The sequence below is a fragment of the Danio aesculapii genome, chromosome 9 (genome assembly GCF_903798145.1).
Source record: "Danio aesculapii chromosome 9, fDanAes4.1, whole genome shotgun sequence".
Classification (NCBI taxonomy): domain Eukaryota; kingdom Metazoa; phylum Chordata; class Actinopteri; order Cypriniformes; family Danionidae; genus Danio; species Danio aesculapii.
The window spans coordinates 23,234,286-23,251,295 of NC_079443.1; the positions used below are offsets into that span (position 1 = coordinate 23,234,286).

The 17,010-nt window shown below is 35.1% G+C and overlaps 1 protein-coding gene across 1 annotated transcript in view; it reads right to left on the bottom strand.

Moving 5' to 3' along the window:
- Positions 1–17,010, bottom strand: part of pard3bb (par-3 family cell polarity regulator beta b) — a 641,621-nt gene that overhangs the window by 461,184 nt on the left and 163,427 nt on the right. The window lies entirely within an intron of this gene.

Sequence of the window (17,010 nt, forward strand, 5' to 3'; positions counted from 1 at the left end):
TTTTTCTTAAAAAAAAAACAACAAGTTTGAAACAACTACAGGGTGAGTAAATAATGGAAAGAAGGTATTTTGAAGGGCTGCACGGTGTCACAGTGGGTAGCACATTCACTTCACATTAAGAAGGTTGGTGGTTCGAGCCTCGGCTGGGTCAGTTGGCGATTCTGTGTGGAGTTTGCATGTTCTTCCCATGTTGGCGTGGGTTTTCTCTAGGTTCTCCAGTTTCCCCCGCAAGTCCAAAAACATGTGGTATAGATGAATTGGGTAGGCTAAATTGTCCCTAGTGTGTGTGTGTGTGTGTGTGTGTGTGTGTGTGTGTGTGTGCGTGTGTGTGTGTGTGTGTGTGTGTATGTTTCCCAGTGATGGGATGCAGCTGGAAGAGCATCCGCTGCGTAAAACATGTGCTGGATAAGTTGGTGGTTCATTCCACTGTGGCGACCCCTGATTAATATAGGGACTAAGCCGAAAAGAAAATGAATGAATTAATGAATGAGACATATTGAAAAATGTTGGTAAGCTGCTTTATTAGGCCCCGTTTACACTAGTGCGTTTTGGTTTTAAAACAGCGTCCACACTAGCGTTTCTGAACAACTCTCCACCTACACTAAACCACTAAAAACGCAGATCACGTGACCACACACACACACTCTCTGGCATGCGCTGCAGCATATCAAGCCAGATGAGAGCTGTGCTCGTCGGACTGTTCCTCAAGGATATACTGCTGAATCTAATCTCACTATATTTGTTAAACATGCTATTTAATTCATCTTGTTGTCTATATTTAACGACATATTCCCTGACTTTGGTCTTTTGAATCTATTACTTGTTCTCAGGTAACGTGTTTTGGCTGAGCGCAAAGCTAAGTGAATAATTAATGTAACCATGTACAGTCTGTATATTGACTCATTGTTTGCCATTATTTTCTATAATGTATAAGCTTATTGTACGTTATACTTTTATAATGCCCATTATTGATTATTAAAACTAATATTCAGCAAAAGAGAGGGTATGTTTCGTATTTTCAATGAAAATGAAAGAAGGCAGTTCTGTTATTGGCTCCGGTTTGTGTAAATATGGATACAGTGAAGATGACGCTCATGTAGGCAGCACGACGCCTCAACAGTTCTGCTGTCTGTTTAGTTGCTAATAACAAAATAAAACTGACAGTTCCTTATATCATGTTTTCATTTTATTGTTAAGATAGTGAAACAACGTACGTATCCAGGATGATGTGAATAAAGTTATAAAGTACACTGTTCTCTTTGAAGATTTACCCAACATGTCCTCAGGAGTCTGTTTTCCATATCAAACTTGCGAAGTCTGAACTTACAAGAAGAGGATGCAGGATTGAACTGTGTGTAGGCTACTTAATATTGAGGAAAAGCCCCAATCAGAAAGGTGAATGTCTGCAACCCCGATGTCTCCATTTTCCCCTATCCACACTGAGACGATACAGCAGTGTTTTAGAATGAAAACGGACTTTTCAGCGTTTCCAAAACACTACATTTCGGCACTCAAAAACTCCGGCGTAGTGTGTACGGATGGCGTAACCGTAGCAAAACTTATGCATTTTAAAATGAAAATGAATTAGTGTAAACGGGGCCTTAGTTTCATCAGTTTAACTGATGGGTAATCCAAAGATACAGTATAATCAGCCATACATAGTTTAGAACAGTGGTTCCCAACAGGGGGGGTCCCGGCCCACAAGGGTGCCTCAGCGAGCTCTGTGGGGGGTCGCGTCATATTTTAAAAAAATGTAGCAGAGGAAAATTAAGAGAGCGATCATATTGCCTTAGTTCATTTTATCCCCTAGCTTACTAAAAATTTACAAATTTGTAATTAGTCCTCCACAAAAAAATGTCCCCCATGAATACTGGACCTAGGTGAGGAAGCTCCAAACATTTCGGGTCAAAGCACTAGTAATACTGGAAAAACAAAATGCAGGAAATACCAAGATAGTTACCTGAAATATGATTTTATCCTCTTTTCTTGAAGCAAAAGTCTCTGACCCAGCCACAGTGCATTATTTGCGACAAAGTTCTTGTTCATGAATGCACGAGGCCGTCCAAATTAATAAGCCATTTGCAGATGACTCCCCAATACCGCAAGGTGTACCCAACACAAATGGCCTACTGATGTTTTGTTTTTATATTTTACATTAGACTATTATTTGTGCATTAACATATCTAGAAATAGTGATAAACATACTGTTTGTTTAAAAACAATTTTTTGTCATACCTACTGCAAACTTATATGAGTGATAATATAAAAGGGGTCTCAGGCAGAAAAAAGATTGGGAACCACTGGTCTAGAAGATCTGCTGGAGTTCAAAACAGAGTATCAGACTGAGAAAGAAACATGATTTACCCCCAAAACATGAATATTTACTCACCCTCAGGTGGTTTCCAATGAGTTTCTTTTTACTGTTGAACACAAAAGAATTGCAAATGTTAAAAACCTGTAACAATTGACATTCCATAGTATGGAAAAAAACAATACTGTGGAGGTCAATAGTTACAGGTTTCCAACATTTTTCAAAATATCTTCTTTTGTGTTCTACAGTAGAAACTAGGAAAAGAAACTCAAACAGGATTTTGGCAAGAGAAGGGTGAGAAAATGATGACAAAATGTTAAGCCAAGACTGGTTTATACTCAACACGTCCACTAGTTCGCTTAAGTACGTGTTCGAGGAGGTTCGCTTTGGGTGCGCTCGACATGATTTTGGCTGGTGGATATATAGTTACAGAATATGTTTTTCCACCATTCATAGGTTTTACACTGATGTATGTTACAATTTTTAATTTAAAACAATTTAATAATCACAAAACTAAAATGAAGTCACAAAATATTTCTTTTATAATGGGAAAGGAATATTCGAACCAATCGGTTTATAATATACTGATGTCCATTTTTTCGAGACTTTGTTGATAATGGTCAAGAACGTCGGACCATTATTGGCTTTTTAACATATCAGTAGAGGACAAACTAGCCAGACAGTAATGTGTGAATTGTTGAGTGAGCTAAATAAAAAAGTGTTTAGTTTATAGATTTTTAGTAAGTGTACTTTTTTTTTTTGCTTTTATTCTAGCCATAATAAATATATATTTGAAGAGCAACCCATGTTCTGTTGACATTAATATTTTAGTAAACTTTTAAAGGTAGAACTGTCTGAGATATGAACTAAAGCAAGTGCTGCATCAAAATTTGAATTGAAAAAATCTTGAACGCTTATAAAAATCTTTATAATCATTAAAATAATAAATAAAACAATATTAATTTTATGACGTAGTTCCGGAATCTTCCTGCTTCTCTGTTTATCCATCTGATTTTATGGTCAGTGTCTTTTGACCGCCACCTGTTGTTTTAAATAAGGTTACAACAGTAAACGCGTCAAGTATAAAAGCCTCGTCCATTTCATAAGGTGCACGCACCATCAGCGGATGTCTGTGATGCAGCGCCAGGCGAAAGTTTGAATCAGGTTTCATTCCTTTGAGTGACTTTGAACATTGTATGGTTGATGGTGCCAGACAGGCTGATCTTAGTATTTTACAAACTGCTGATTTAAAATTTTCAAGAATAATCATTCTCAACAGAGATTTACATCTTTACAGAGTGGCCAGAAAAAAAAAAAAAACTGAAAAAAAGTATTGTAATATCCAGTAAGCAGCGATGCTATCTGCAGGTTGAAAATGCCTTGTTGATGCCAGAGGACAGATGAGAACAGCTAGATTAAAATGGCAACAGGAAATCAAATGACCACTTCTTACAACTGAGGTCTACAGAAGAGTATCTCTGTCACTTGGTTAGTTCACCTAAAAATGAAAATGATGTTATTAATTACTCATCCTCATGTGATTCCTGTCCCTCATGATCCCCTTTCAGAACACAAATACAGATTTTTTTTAGATGAAATTCAAGACCTTCCTCATCCTCCAAATATAGCCAGAAGACGTTCAAAGTGCAGAAAAGGAACCAAAAACCATGTCAAAATAATCCACGTCACTTCAGTGATTCAATTATAGTCATATGAAACTCCAAGATTTTTGTGTGGTAAAAAAAAAGTACAAAAACAACTTCGTTCACCTATGTCTATACCGTATCAGATCAGGGTGTCATATTAAAACGGAGTCAAATTCAGACACTGTAAAAATTAGTCAAAGATGATTCCTTGGATTTACTAAAAAAATTTACATTAAGTGGTTGTAACAATTTATTTGGGCTACATTTTAAACAAACAAATTAAGTTGAACATTATTAAATTTTATTTGTTTGTTTAAATTCAACACAACTAAATTGTTTGCAACAGTTTTGCATGCAACACTTTTTGCAGTTGTTATTGGAGCTTTGTATGTTGAACTACTGAAGTCACATGCATGTTTTGACAATGTTTTTGGTTTCTTTTCTGGACTTTGAACGTCTTATGACCACTACTGCCTAGGGTCAGAGAGCTCTGGAATTTCATCTTAAATATCTTAATTTGTGTTTGGAAGATGAATGAAGGTCTCAGGGGATTAGAACAACATAAGTAATTATTGAAATAATTGTTTTTTTGGAGGGGTTGTTTTTTTGGGTGAACCAATCCTTTAAAGCAGATGAGCAACAGAAGAGACACCAATGACATTAGTGTCAGCCGAGAACAGCAAACTGAGGCTAGAATTGGCACAGGCTCACCAAAATTGGGCAACAGAAGACTGGAAAAAAAAAAGATTGCCTGGTCTAATGAGTCTCCATTTTTGCTGTGAAAAGATGATAGGATCAGAATTTGGCGTAAACAACATGAAAGCGTGGATCCATCCAGCCTTGAATTTGTGGTTCAGGTTTGTGTAATGATGTGGGGGGGGTGTACTTTTCTGGTATACTTTGTAGCCTTAGTACCAACTGAGCATTGATTAAATGCCACAGCCTACCGAAATGTCCAATCTTTTATGACAACAGCTCACCCATTTTGTGATGGATACATTTAACAGGAAGTCCCATAAACGTCACAAAGCTCAAATCATCCCAAACTATTATGTTGAACATGACAACGAGTTCACAAAACTAAAAGGGAGGCCAGTCACCAGATCTCTCTATCCAACGGAGCAATGTGACAATACATATCATATGGACAAAATAAAAAAAGTCTATCATTAAATATTATGTTCTACCGTTTATTTTGTGGTGTCACCAAGAGCCGTGGGAGCGGTTCAAGGCCAGTGACACAAGTGTAATTGAGCAGCACCTGCAAGCCACAGACATTTTTGTCTGTCTGTCTGTCTGTCTGTCTGTCTGTCTGTCTGTCTGTCTGTCTGTCTGTCTGTCTGTCTGTCTGTATAGATAGATAGATAGATAGATAGATAGATAGATAGATAGATAGATAGATAGATAGATAGATAGATAGATAGATAGATAGATAGATAGATAGATAGATAGATAGATAGATAGATAGATAGATAGATAGATAGATAGATAGATAGATAGATAGATAGATAGATAGACAGACAGACAGACAGACAGACAGACAGACAGACAGACAGACAGACAGACAGACAGACAGACAGACAGACAGACAGAAAACAGTACAAATGTGGCAGTATTTAATAATGTTACAATTTTCTCACCATTCTAGATTTATTTGTGTCCCACTAAGCTTACTATAATGTATTCTAAGATCTTCCTCTTTATAAAGGCTACAGTTTAACCCAAGCTCTCCAAAATAAGATATCATAACAGAGTTGTCTACCTTTAAGACCAGCCCTACAAGAATGCCTGTGAATTCAGCTATAGTAGAATTAGCAAAAGAGCTCAGAGTCCTCATATCTGCCGTTCATTACCTCTCTTGTACTTTTCCTTTTTGGTTAAACACCAAGCATCAATAGCCAAATAAATGAACGCTGAAGAAAGCCTGCCACACAGTCTACAGATGAGGCCATCGGATGAAAGGCTGGCTGTGAAAACGGGAAAGGGGCACTCTCGAGCAGGTGTCCTCTTTATTTACCTGCTCTCTCTTTCATACAGACAGAAGGTACAAAAAAGGGAAATAAAAGGCAGATAGGAATAAAAGAGAGCAAATTACCAAAGCTCTCTCGTCTTTTCAACTCTCCATCTTCAAAGTGCTGAGCTTCAGCAGCTTTGCACAAATAAGAGCTGTGGTTCAGATTAACAGTCTCTCTTTTGATTTTGTATGGGCCGAGTGTGGGTTCCTGGAGAAACATGCGATGCTGCTTCTCTCAGTGAATGCAGTTGCAGTTTCTTTATGCGTCGGGCTATTGTGCTGCGCATTCGTAGATGTCTGATGTAGGCTGGAGAGCACTGAGTAATGGAAAATGCATGTGAAGAGGTGTGAACAAGGATGACTGTTTACCTGTGAGTGTTTAACCCAGAGTAAAGCTCCCCTACAGGGCTGAAATAATCCTCCTATTCAGAAGGACTTTAATTCGGCCTCACAATCAGGCATCCAGTCACTCAACGGGGATGCGGAAAGAGCCGTATGCACAATCACTCTTACAGTCTCCCGCAGCTAATACATCAGACCCGCGGCATTAAAGGATGACTAAAATTAAACCTGTTTTCTGTCAGAATAAATACAGGGGCTTGTAAAACTTACTTAAACAGCACTTTGCAAATGCAAAGTAATTGGCAGGTCACTTTAGAGCAACACACTGCCTTAAGGACTATTCAGACAAAAAAATTCTAAGTAATTTTAGGATTATATCTAAGTATTAAATCTTGTCTGATGCTGAATACCACAGTGATTTCAATGGTAAACATGGCTACGCTAATACACTAATGATAGAAGTCCATGGAACAAATCTTCTGGATGTGGAACTAAAGGTGCAGTTTGCAGTTTTACAAGTCAGTACAGATCAGTATTTACAATACATTTCCTCACGAGGATGAGCCTCGGATCCCAAAAATGTCAACAGACAGAGGGTTCCCACTCTAAGCCAAATGTCAAATCTCCTAACTTTCACAGAGTAAAAAGCTGAATTTTTATAATAAGCACTGAGAAGAAGAAAAAATTTAATATATATCTCTAAAGCCAAAGAAAGCTGGACTGAAAGCTACATTAAACATTGTTTTATTTAATTCAAAGGTCTTGTTAATCTTTTCATTTAATCTATAGCAGGGGTTCTCAAACTCGGTCCTGGAGGGTCGGTGTCCTGCAGATTTAAACTTCAACTGGCCTCAACACACTTATAAGGATGTTTCTAGAAAGCATGGTAAGAGCTTGATTATCTAGCCCAGGTGTGTCTGATTGAGGTTGCAACTAAGGCTGCGTCCGAAATCGCATACTTCTGTACTATATAGTACGCTAAAAACACTATGCAAGCGGAGTAGTATGTCCGAATTCATAGAATTCGAAAAAATACCTAGATGGCCTACTACTTCAGATGAGGTTCAGAAGTGCGCATCCAATGAAAGCTACACAACGCTATAATCTTTTCAGTTAGTCTATATAGCAGGGGTTATCAAACTTAGTCCAGGAGGGCCAGTGTCCTGCAGATTTAAGCTCGAACTTGAATCAACATACCTGCAGGGATGTTTCTAGAAAGCCTAGGAAGAGTTTGATTAGCTAGCCAAGGTGTGTTTGATTGGGGTTGGAACTAAGGTTGTGTCCGAAATTGCATACTTCCATACTATATAGTACGCTAAAAACTTTGTGAGTAGATCCAAATTTATAGAATTTGAAAAACAGTATGCGAGAAGTACCCAGATGACCTACTACTTCCGGTGAGATTGTGAAGTGCACATCCGATGCATGGTACACTTTCCCATGATGCCCCCATGAATGGGAGTGAAACAACGCAACTGACGTGCGTAGGTCACATGATCTTGACAAAATGGCGAATGTAGTACATCCAAGTTCCATTCATACTACTAACATTCATACTGTATGGAAAGTAGTTTTCTAATGGTCAAGTAGTAAATTCAAATGCAGTACTTACTGAGTATTAGGCGATTTCGGACGCAGCCTAAACTTTGCAGGGCTCGGCCTTCCAAGACCGAGTTTGTGAACCCCTTGTCTACAACATTAATCCAAACCAGATATCTGAAACGCTAAATATGCGGCTCATGGCTGCAGTGCTAAATAAATTAAATCAATGAATTTAAAAATCTTACAGTAATTAGCTTGCAATCTTACTTGACTATTACCTAATTACTTGGCATGGGACAATATAAGATTCTGATGGTGTTTTAACCTTGAATAAAAATATGATAGTTTTACGGTATTGTGATCACTGCTCTAACATATGTTCTTTTTAAATGTCTGAGTAAAAAACTAAAACTTTTTTTTCCGCTTTGAACACAACATATTTTATTTTATTTATATATATAAATATTAAATATATAAATAAATAAAAATAAATAAAAAAACATACATATACTGTAGGAACGGTATAGCAGAAAATGTTGGTGTTTTTAAAACCTTGACTTTTCCAAACTGCGGTATACCTTGAAAACGGTTATCATCCCATCCCTACCAAGTTTTAAAAGTGTTATTTAATAAATGAAAAGTAACAATACAAAAATCTGTGAAATTGCAAGACTTGGGGTGGGAGGATTCCTGATTTTTAATGTCTGAAATAGCATGGAATTTTAAAATGTCTATTTCAGACATTCTATGACCTGTGGGAACCAGACTTTAAGAAGATGCAATGAAATTGTTCCAGCATTCCAGAGTAAATTGACAAGTACTTGAAAAGCTTCTTATTGTTAGTTAAATGTCTTTTGGTGTGGCACTTTCAGCTGATATTAAGGAAATGATCTGATAAAACTCTTAAGATAATTAGTTAGCATGCAGCTGCAATGTAGATTATAGTCAACAATATGTTAAAAATGACAATAAGTGATACCAAACATTTTCCCTCAAAAGTTTAATTAGAAGTTGTTCATACACTGGCAAAATCAAAGAGATTAACGCAATGAAAATTCACACATAGCCCCATCTGACAGTCCGAATCTAAAGTCTGATTGAGTCACAGTTAGTAAGGCGCTCACTGTCAATCAGATGCTTAAGCTCAGAATGAGGCTTTATACACACCACCCATCACTGTCATCGCTATACCACTGTATCGATCCGACGTGCTGCTGACACCTTCACAATGCGCCTCTAATCCACTACAAAACTGACCGCCGAGCCCCAGATTACCAGCGTCACCTCTTTTCATTACTTCAATTACCTTTCACTTGAAAGCTGCTCTCGCTTAATTGATTCAAGGGAGATTTTCAGCTTTCTATTAGAAAAAAATCTTAAGCACCCAGGTATAATCTTGTGGCAGAAACTAATACAAGGCAAATCTTTGATTCCGGTGTTTATCTGGGCTGAAATTAAAGCCCCAGAGGCGGCGGGTCTGAAATGTTATCCCGCAGACTGAATGGAGATCAGTTAAGAGAAAGCGCAGAGTTAGAGGCGGGAGTGATGGGGTTAGAGTTTAAGATTTTCTCACTGTCTCTCTGATAAAGCGGATGGTTATCAGTGGGTGTGCGTGTGATTGGCAGAGAGGGTGATGAGAGGATGATGATAAACGGGTGTCAGTGTGAAAGAGGCCTGAGGGCTTGACGGCAGGGAGTCGACGGCACAATGGCACCGCAGATAAGAGCGAAAAGATGAGTCCGCGGCCCCTCAGAATGACTGCAAAACCAAAGACAGATAGAAGAAGGAAGGAAGAGAAGGAAAACAGATGAAGAGAGAGGGGGGGGGGGGAACAAAGGGCGAAAAGTGAAGGGCTTATTGACAAGGGGCCACGGTGGCAGACGTTAGTGACACAATAAGATGATGAAGTGATGGAAGCTCAACAGACAGAAGGCCAAATGAGACACATATACAAAGGAAATACAAAACAGACTGATAGAAATGAATAGGGAAAACTGAAAGACTGAGATGGTGGGCTCAGACAGACTGAGAGTTGGAATTTGAGAGCTGTGTGGAATATATTGGATGATATATAGATGATATTAATGCAAATTGTGTAGTTCATTAAGTTTCATTTAATCGATTTGGAACAATGGATCTATTCAAAACACTGATTGCATTTCTTTCATGAATTGCACCACATTCTCAGAAAATAAGGTACACAGTGGTACAAATAATGTTCCTCAAGGAACAGTTTTGTCCCTATGTAAAAATTGTACCTTATATGGTGCAGAAAAGACCTCTTATGATACTGTTCTGTGCCTTTTGTGGTACAACTGAAATGAAGGTACACAACTGTTCTCATATAAAAAGTACAAAAGTGTTGAACAACTCCTTTATTACAATATCTATGAAAATTAAAATGACTGTAAAGGCAAAGTGATTTATGGATAATTTCCACATTAAAACAAGAATCATCATTTAAAAGCATATGTTTAAAGAAACCTAAACACTAATTATTAAATTGTATAATATAAAACAACTGGTAAAACAAAACTATAGGTATTGTAAACCAAACATTTAAGGCATTTTTAATAAATGTTTGGTAAGCATTTTTGACACTGTTAAGGTACAAAGTGTCTTGTCACTGTGGTGGTACCTTTATGGATCAGAATTGTATCTTTGATGAAGGTACAATATTCTATCTGCATATAAACCAAAATAAAGGTACATTTTGGTTTCCCATGGAGCAAATCATGTCCTTAAAAGGTACAAACTTCAATGGTACAAATTTGTTTCTTTGTCTTTAGGTACAATTCTGTCCCATAAAAAGGTACTGCCCATTGTACCATTATTTTTCTGGGAGTGCACAATATGCAGTCTATGTAAAAAAAAAAGTATCTGGCAATTTACCTGCAATCTGATTCAAAAGTTTAAAAGAAATTAATATGTTTATTCAGCAAGGATATTTAAGTTTTTTTTAATGAATTCTTTTTCTAAAATATTTAGTTTTTGTAACATCACATTAATATATATATTTATATATATATATATATATATATATATATATATATATATATAGGTTTTTAGCATTATAATAAAAAGATATGCATATTATTATTTTATGTATTTTATATGCAATGATTCTTAAAATTCAGCTTTGACATAACCGAAAAAAATAATGCTTTAAATTATTTCATCTAGAAAAAGTTTTGTAACCAGCGACCTTCTTGCTGTAAGGCAACAGTACCACTGAGCAACCATGTCGCCCCATTGTTATATTACTGTTATTATAATAATAATAATTCTACTAATTTCCATTAAAAATGTAAAGTTGGTGAGAATAACATACTCATAAATAAATAAATCTAATCTACCTCAAACTTTTACCAAACGTGAAACTCCAAAACAATAATTTATTAAATGTAGCCCATGTTATGTTCATTTGATTAGCACCAGTGTGGAGAAAATACCATTCATAATTTGTTTTTACCAATAATATTTGAATCTATGCATTCTATTTCACGCACTTAAACACGGAGAGAACATGCAAACTGGCCCAGCTGGGACCAGCGATCTTCTTGCTCTAGATTAAATCAAATCAAATCAAATAAAAGGATCAATGTTATCTATATTTACTATGTATTTAATTGTATTTACTTTTTTATCAGTTGCATCAACGAGCCACCTACTGCACCAAGCATGTTCCATTTGCATTAATAAGTTAGAAATGGAAAAAGTAAGAAATCTCACAGCAATCACAATCAAAAACTCTGAGGAATCACAAATTAAAACTACCCTGACTTAAAAGTTCAATATGGCTATTCAGTGCATCAAAAGAAGTGAAACAGCAGTAATATGCTAATGGATTTGTTTGTTTGTTGCTTTCTGTTTGTATTTAGGCCCAATCCCCAAAAAAAATTTTTTTTATTCTTACCCCTTGGTTTCGAGTGTAGTCCTGAAAAATCTCAGTTCAAGGACTATCTAGCCCTTCCCCTTAACCCTACGCCTTCAAGCTAAAGAGAAGTGGGACAACCCTACCCCTTCACGTGAACGCGCAAAATGAGGGGTAGGGGTAAGTGAAAGGGCTTAGTGGTAGAATTAGGCCTTTCTATGTTCATATTAGTTAAACTCGTGTATTTAAAAATGCTGTCTTCAATCCCAGCCATGATATTAAACACATCATAAATCTAGCTCAAACACACAGCTATCAATACACCAATTATAACCATATTCCTTATTTCTATGTATAGTTAAAGTGAATATACATTTCTTTGTCAAATTGATTCATTTGGGCTTTACCATCTGCATAAAAAAACTATACTTCTTTACTTATTGTTTTCTATTAATGTTTTAAAGACTTTTCAGACTGGGCCTTAATCATTAAAAAAAAAAAAAAAAACAAACAAACAAGCAGAAAAAATTTCATGGTAGATTATCTGTGAAACATTCCTCGCATAAACTGTCATACTATAGGCAAAGCAACAATTTAGACGAGAACAGTTTTACCAACAATTTACATTCAATTTACATTCTCAATCTAAATTCTTAAATAGAGGTCCATTGAGCACAATTTTTCTCAAAACTAATTTTCTCAAAACAACAAAAACATGTATCCTGTAGACTCCATTCACAGAGAGAAAATTCACCTGGGAAAAAAAATACAATAAGATATGTGTTTGGTGAGATCAGAAATGTATTAATATATTATAAAAGTATACTTCTTTATGTTATATATTATGTATTTTTATTATATTCGTATTTTTGTTTTATTATTATTATTATTATTATTATTATTATTATTATTATTATTATTATTATTATTATTATTATTATTATTATTATTATTATCATCATTATCATTATTATTATCATCAGCATCATCATCACCATCAACATTATTATTATTATTATGTTTTAGGGCTATTTGATTTTACTGTTATTATATCTTTTTTTACCTTTCTGGATCTGAACAGACGTGGCCGCTAAACGGTTTTCCTTACAAGTTGCAATTTTTCAAAAGAAAATCTCATTTTATATTTCACGGAAGAAAGAAAGCTGGGTTTGAAACGATGTGAGGTTGAGTGAACTATTCCTTTAAGTTGACCGACCATAAACCCGCTGAACACTTTCTTGGAATTACACTTTTCTACAACCCATAAATGTTATTAGCAAAGCACTGGCCGTACTTATGGCTTTCACATTCTACATTCAAAGTGCAAGTGATAATTCATTTTTTCCCCTCTCAATTTCAAGGATCATTTGCGGGGAGCAGAGAGCATCCAGCATTCCTCACGGTGATGGCACAGCCGGTTGCTATGGTGAAAGGCTGGTTTAGACGTGGTAGAGAAGTCATGCTGTGAGGATGTGACCCCATCAACCCTCCTTACTGTCCGTCTGTGCTCTGAATGTGCTTTGGGGAATTTTGGACTCTCACAAAAGCCTTTGTTCGAACAAGAGATTGCAAACAAAGCTAAAACATTAAAGATCTGCAAATAGGTATGCAATCTTAGAATCTGTAGAGTTTAAAACATCAGTACCAAACACCAGTAGAAGACATTATAATAACGATTGCAGTCTACCAGAAACTCGTCCAGAAGCATTTAACTACAAAAATAACATCATCAGCTTTAATAATAATAATAATAATAATAATAATAATAATAATAATAATAATAATAATAATAATCATGATAAAAATAAATAAATAATACTAGTTATTATACTACTACCACTACTACTACTACTACTACTACTACTACTACTAATAATAATAATAATAATAATAATAATAATAACAATAATAATAATAATAATAATAATTATTATTATTATTATTATTATAGTAATAATAATAATTACATCAAAGACAACAACAATACTCATAGCTGATATAGTTGTATATTGTTCTATATTTAAAAGAATATCAGACACCATGCACAATAACCCTTTAATAAAAATAGTATATACAAATAATATCATTGGAAACACTTCTAGAATTCCTTTTTTTCCAGCTGATGTTCTGACAATCCACCAGAGAGAACTGAAACTGGCATAAATGTAGTGTGTGCTTATAACAAATCTAAGCAATATATATAAAAGTCTTACTCAAGTATCATATGTCAATTACTGTTTTGATCATACTTAAATAAACATATTCATTTTTTTTACAGAAAGTATTAGTTGACAATTGAATTTTAGGCTCAGTTTAGTCTAAATTTGCCATGGTGCACACAATAGTTAATCTTTAACAAAAGATTAACTTTTTCTTTTTCTTTTTTTCTTTAATCTTGATTTCTGACCATTAACATTTCTTGCATGTACAGTATTGCAACTAACTGCACTTCCATTTACACTACAAATGCAATGCAAATATAAAATAGCATGATATTAAAAAAAAAAGAAGAAAACTGGTTGGCAACTGATAGATTACAGTAATAAAGCATGATAAAATACCATGAACACCTCTGTGGTTAGGATTACACAAAAACATTTTTGTCTGTTTGGTTGTTTTGTGATTGTATGGACACACAAACAGAATATTATGTCAAAAGCCTATGTATTCTCATAAACAGTTATTTATGTGAACAAAAACAGATAAAAAAAAGAAAACGAATGGCATCATTATATTGGATCCATGCATCCATGCTCATAATTACATAAGTCTAATAAACAGAAGACAAAGAGAAAATCTTTTTGTAGCTTTAACAATAAAGCTATTTTTAATTTAATTATAAATTAACAATTTTACATTTAATTAATAATTTCTTTTAAAAATCATTTAATAAACACTTTTATGCTCTCCTGAAAAACAAACAGTTTTTTTTTTTTTTTAGTCTGTGCTATTTTTTATCTTTGCTTGCAATTTATTTATTTATTTTTCCTACACAAATCTACGTCAAAAAATCTCCCCAATCATTACAGAAAAATGTATCTGATGACCGACTGGCTGACAGGCCGAGCAACAAACGAAACAATGAACAAAACAATGAATGAAACAATGAATGAACCAATGAATGAACCAACCAACAAACCAACCAATGAATGAATGAACAAACCAACAAACCAACGAATGAACAAACCAACAAACCAACCAATGAATGAATGAACGGACAAACCAACAAATGAACAAACCAACAAACAAACGAACCAACAAACCATTGAATCAACGAGCGAATGAACCAACAAACCAATGAACGAACCAACAAAAGAAGAAACCAGCGAACGGACAAACCAACGAACCAACCAACCATCTATCTGTCTGTCTGTCTGTCTGTCTGTCTGTCTGTCTACTTAATTATTATTATTATTATTATTATTATTTAATAAAGCACAGCCCGAACTGGTGTTTGAGTGTGTGTTGCTGGTGTACAGGAACAGTGAGTGTGTATCAGAAGTGTCGATCAGAGGTATTGAAGGCCAGCTCTAATGTTCAGATGCGCTGTGGGACTCCGAGGAGGCTGGCGAGAGAGTCTCTAATCCCAGACTGGCTCATTAGTCATCTCTCTCCTTGATTAATGCATGTGTTTGTTTGTGTTGTGTGAGCCCTTCCCCTCTGCTTTCTGAAGCTGCTTAATGAATAATCATTTTATATGCAAGTGCCACAAAGCCTTGATCTTCTCAATGAGTAGCAGAAAAATTGGGATGTAAGCTAATGATACGATATGAGGGAGAGATTGTTTTTTAAATAAAAGCACAGCATTAAATAACAAAAACAACAACATATAGAATACAGTGGGAACTAAAAGTGAACTCATTGAACTCATTGAAAATCAAGGATTTTTTAATAATACACCTGAAGATAAAGAATAAAAGGATTATAAAAATATTCAAATCAAAAGAAAAGCAATGATGTAAAATTAGGAAGAACTATTTTAGATGCTAAACATTTTCTAGATCATTAGTAAAATGAGTACATGTGTCTAATTGATCATGTGACATTGGATTGCGGCTTTGGGTCATTCATGGTAAATCATAAGGGAGAATTTCAGGTATATATTACAGTGTTTCTCAACCAACACTGCATGTTTTGGATATCTCCTTTGTTTGTCACACTCATTACAGCTCTTTCAGTCTCTCCTAATGAGCTGATGATCTAAATCATGGTCAAGAAGACATGGAATATGTGCAGAGCTGGTGGTCCTCCAGGAACGTGGTTGAGAAACACTGTTATATTGCATATACAAAATCAACTGACTTCTTAAATCAACTTGATTGACTTTTTTTTTTTTTAAATACACTACCATGCAAAAGTGTAGGGTCATAATAATTTTAAAGAGACAGTTCACCCCAAAATAACAATTTCCTCACCATTTTCTCACACTGATGTGATTGTACACTTTTCTCTTTCTTCAGTTGAAAACAAAACAAGATATTATGAAGAATGTTGGAAACCAGTAGCCACTAACATCCAAAGTCAGAACAAAAATACTGTGAAAGTCAATGGCTGCTGCTCTCCAACATTCATCAAAATATCTCCCTCAACTTATATCAAACTCAAAGATGTTTGGAACAAGCGGAGGACGAATAAAAGATGACATTTAAAATTTGTTAATCAATTATTCATATTAGTTTCATATTCTCAGTGAACTTTTCATACTGCACATACATATACTGTATACATTCATACATACAAACATACATACATACATACATACATACATACATACACACATACACACATACATACAGTGGGAAATATAAGAATGGAACGTGTCATGTTTTTTTATGTTTTTTCCTGGGAATAATATTACTAAATGAGCAGTTGACATGGAATTGAACCAGATTTTGTTAAAAACCCAAACAATACGAACATAAAAAAAAAAAAATCTGAAAATGAGTTGTGTAATAACAATAAAATAGCACAAGGAGAAAGTACTGAACTACTGAAATGTATTTAATACTTTATATAAGAGGCTTTTTTGGCGATTGCAGCTTAAAGACGCCTCTCAAATGGAGAATGAAGAGAATGAAGGAGAATGCTCAGGTGAGTTATTCACAGACTTCAACGGAGTGTAAAATTCTCGATGGTTCTGTGGGTCCTATCAAATCTGATCTTTAATTTGTATTTTCAATTGGATTCAAATCAGGGAATCGGCTGGGCCATTCTACAGCTTGATTTTCTTTCTCTGAAAGCATTTGAGAGTTTCCTTGGCTGTGTTTTGGCTCATTATCTT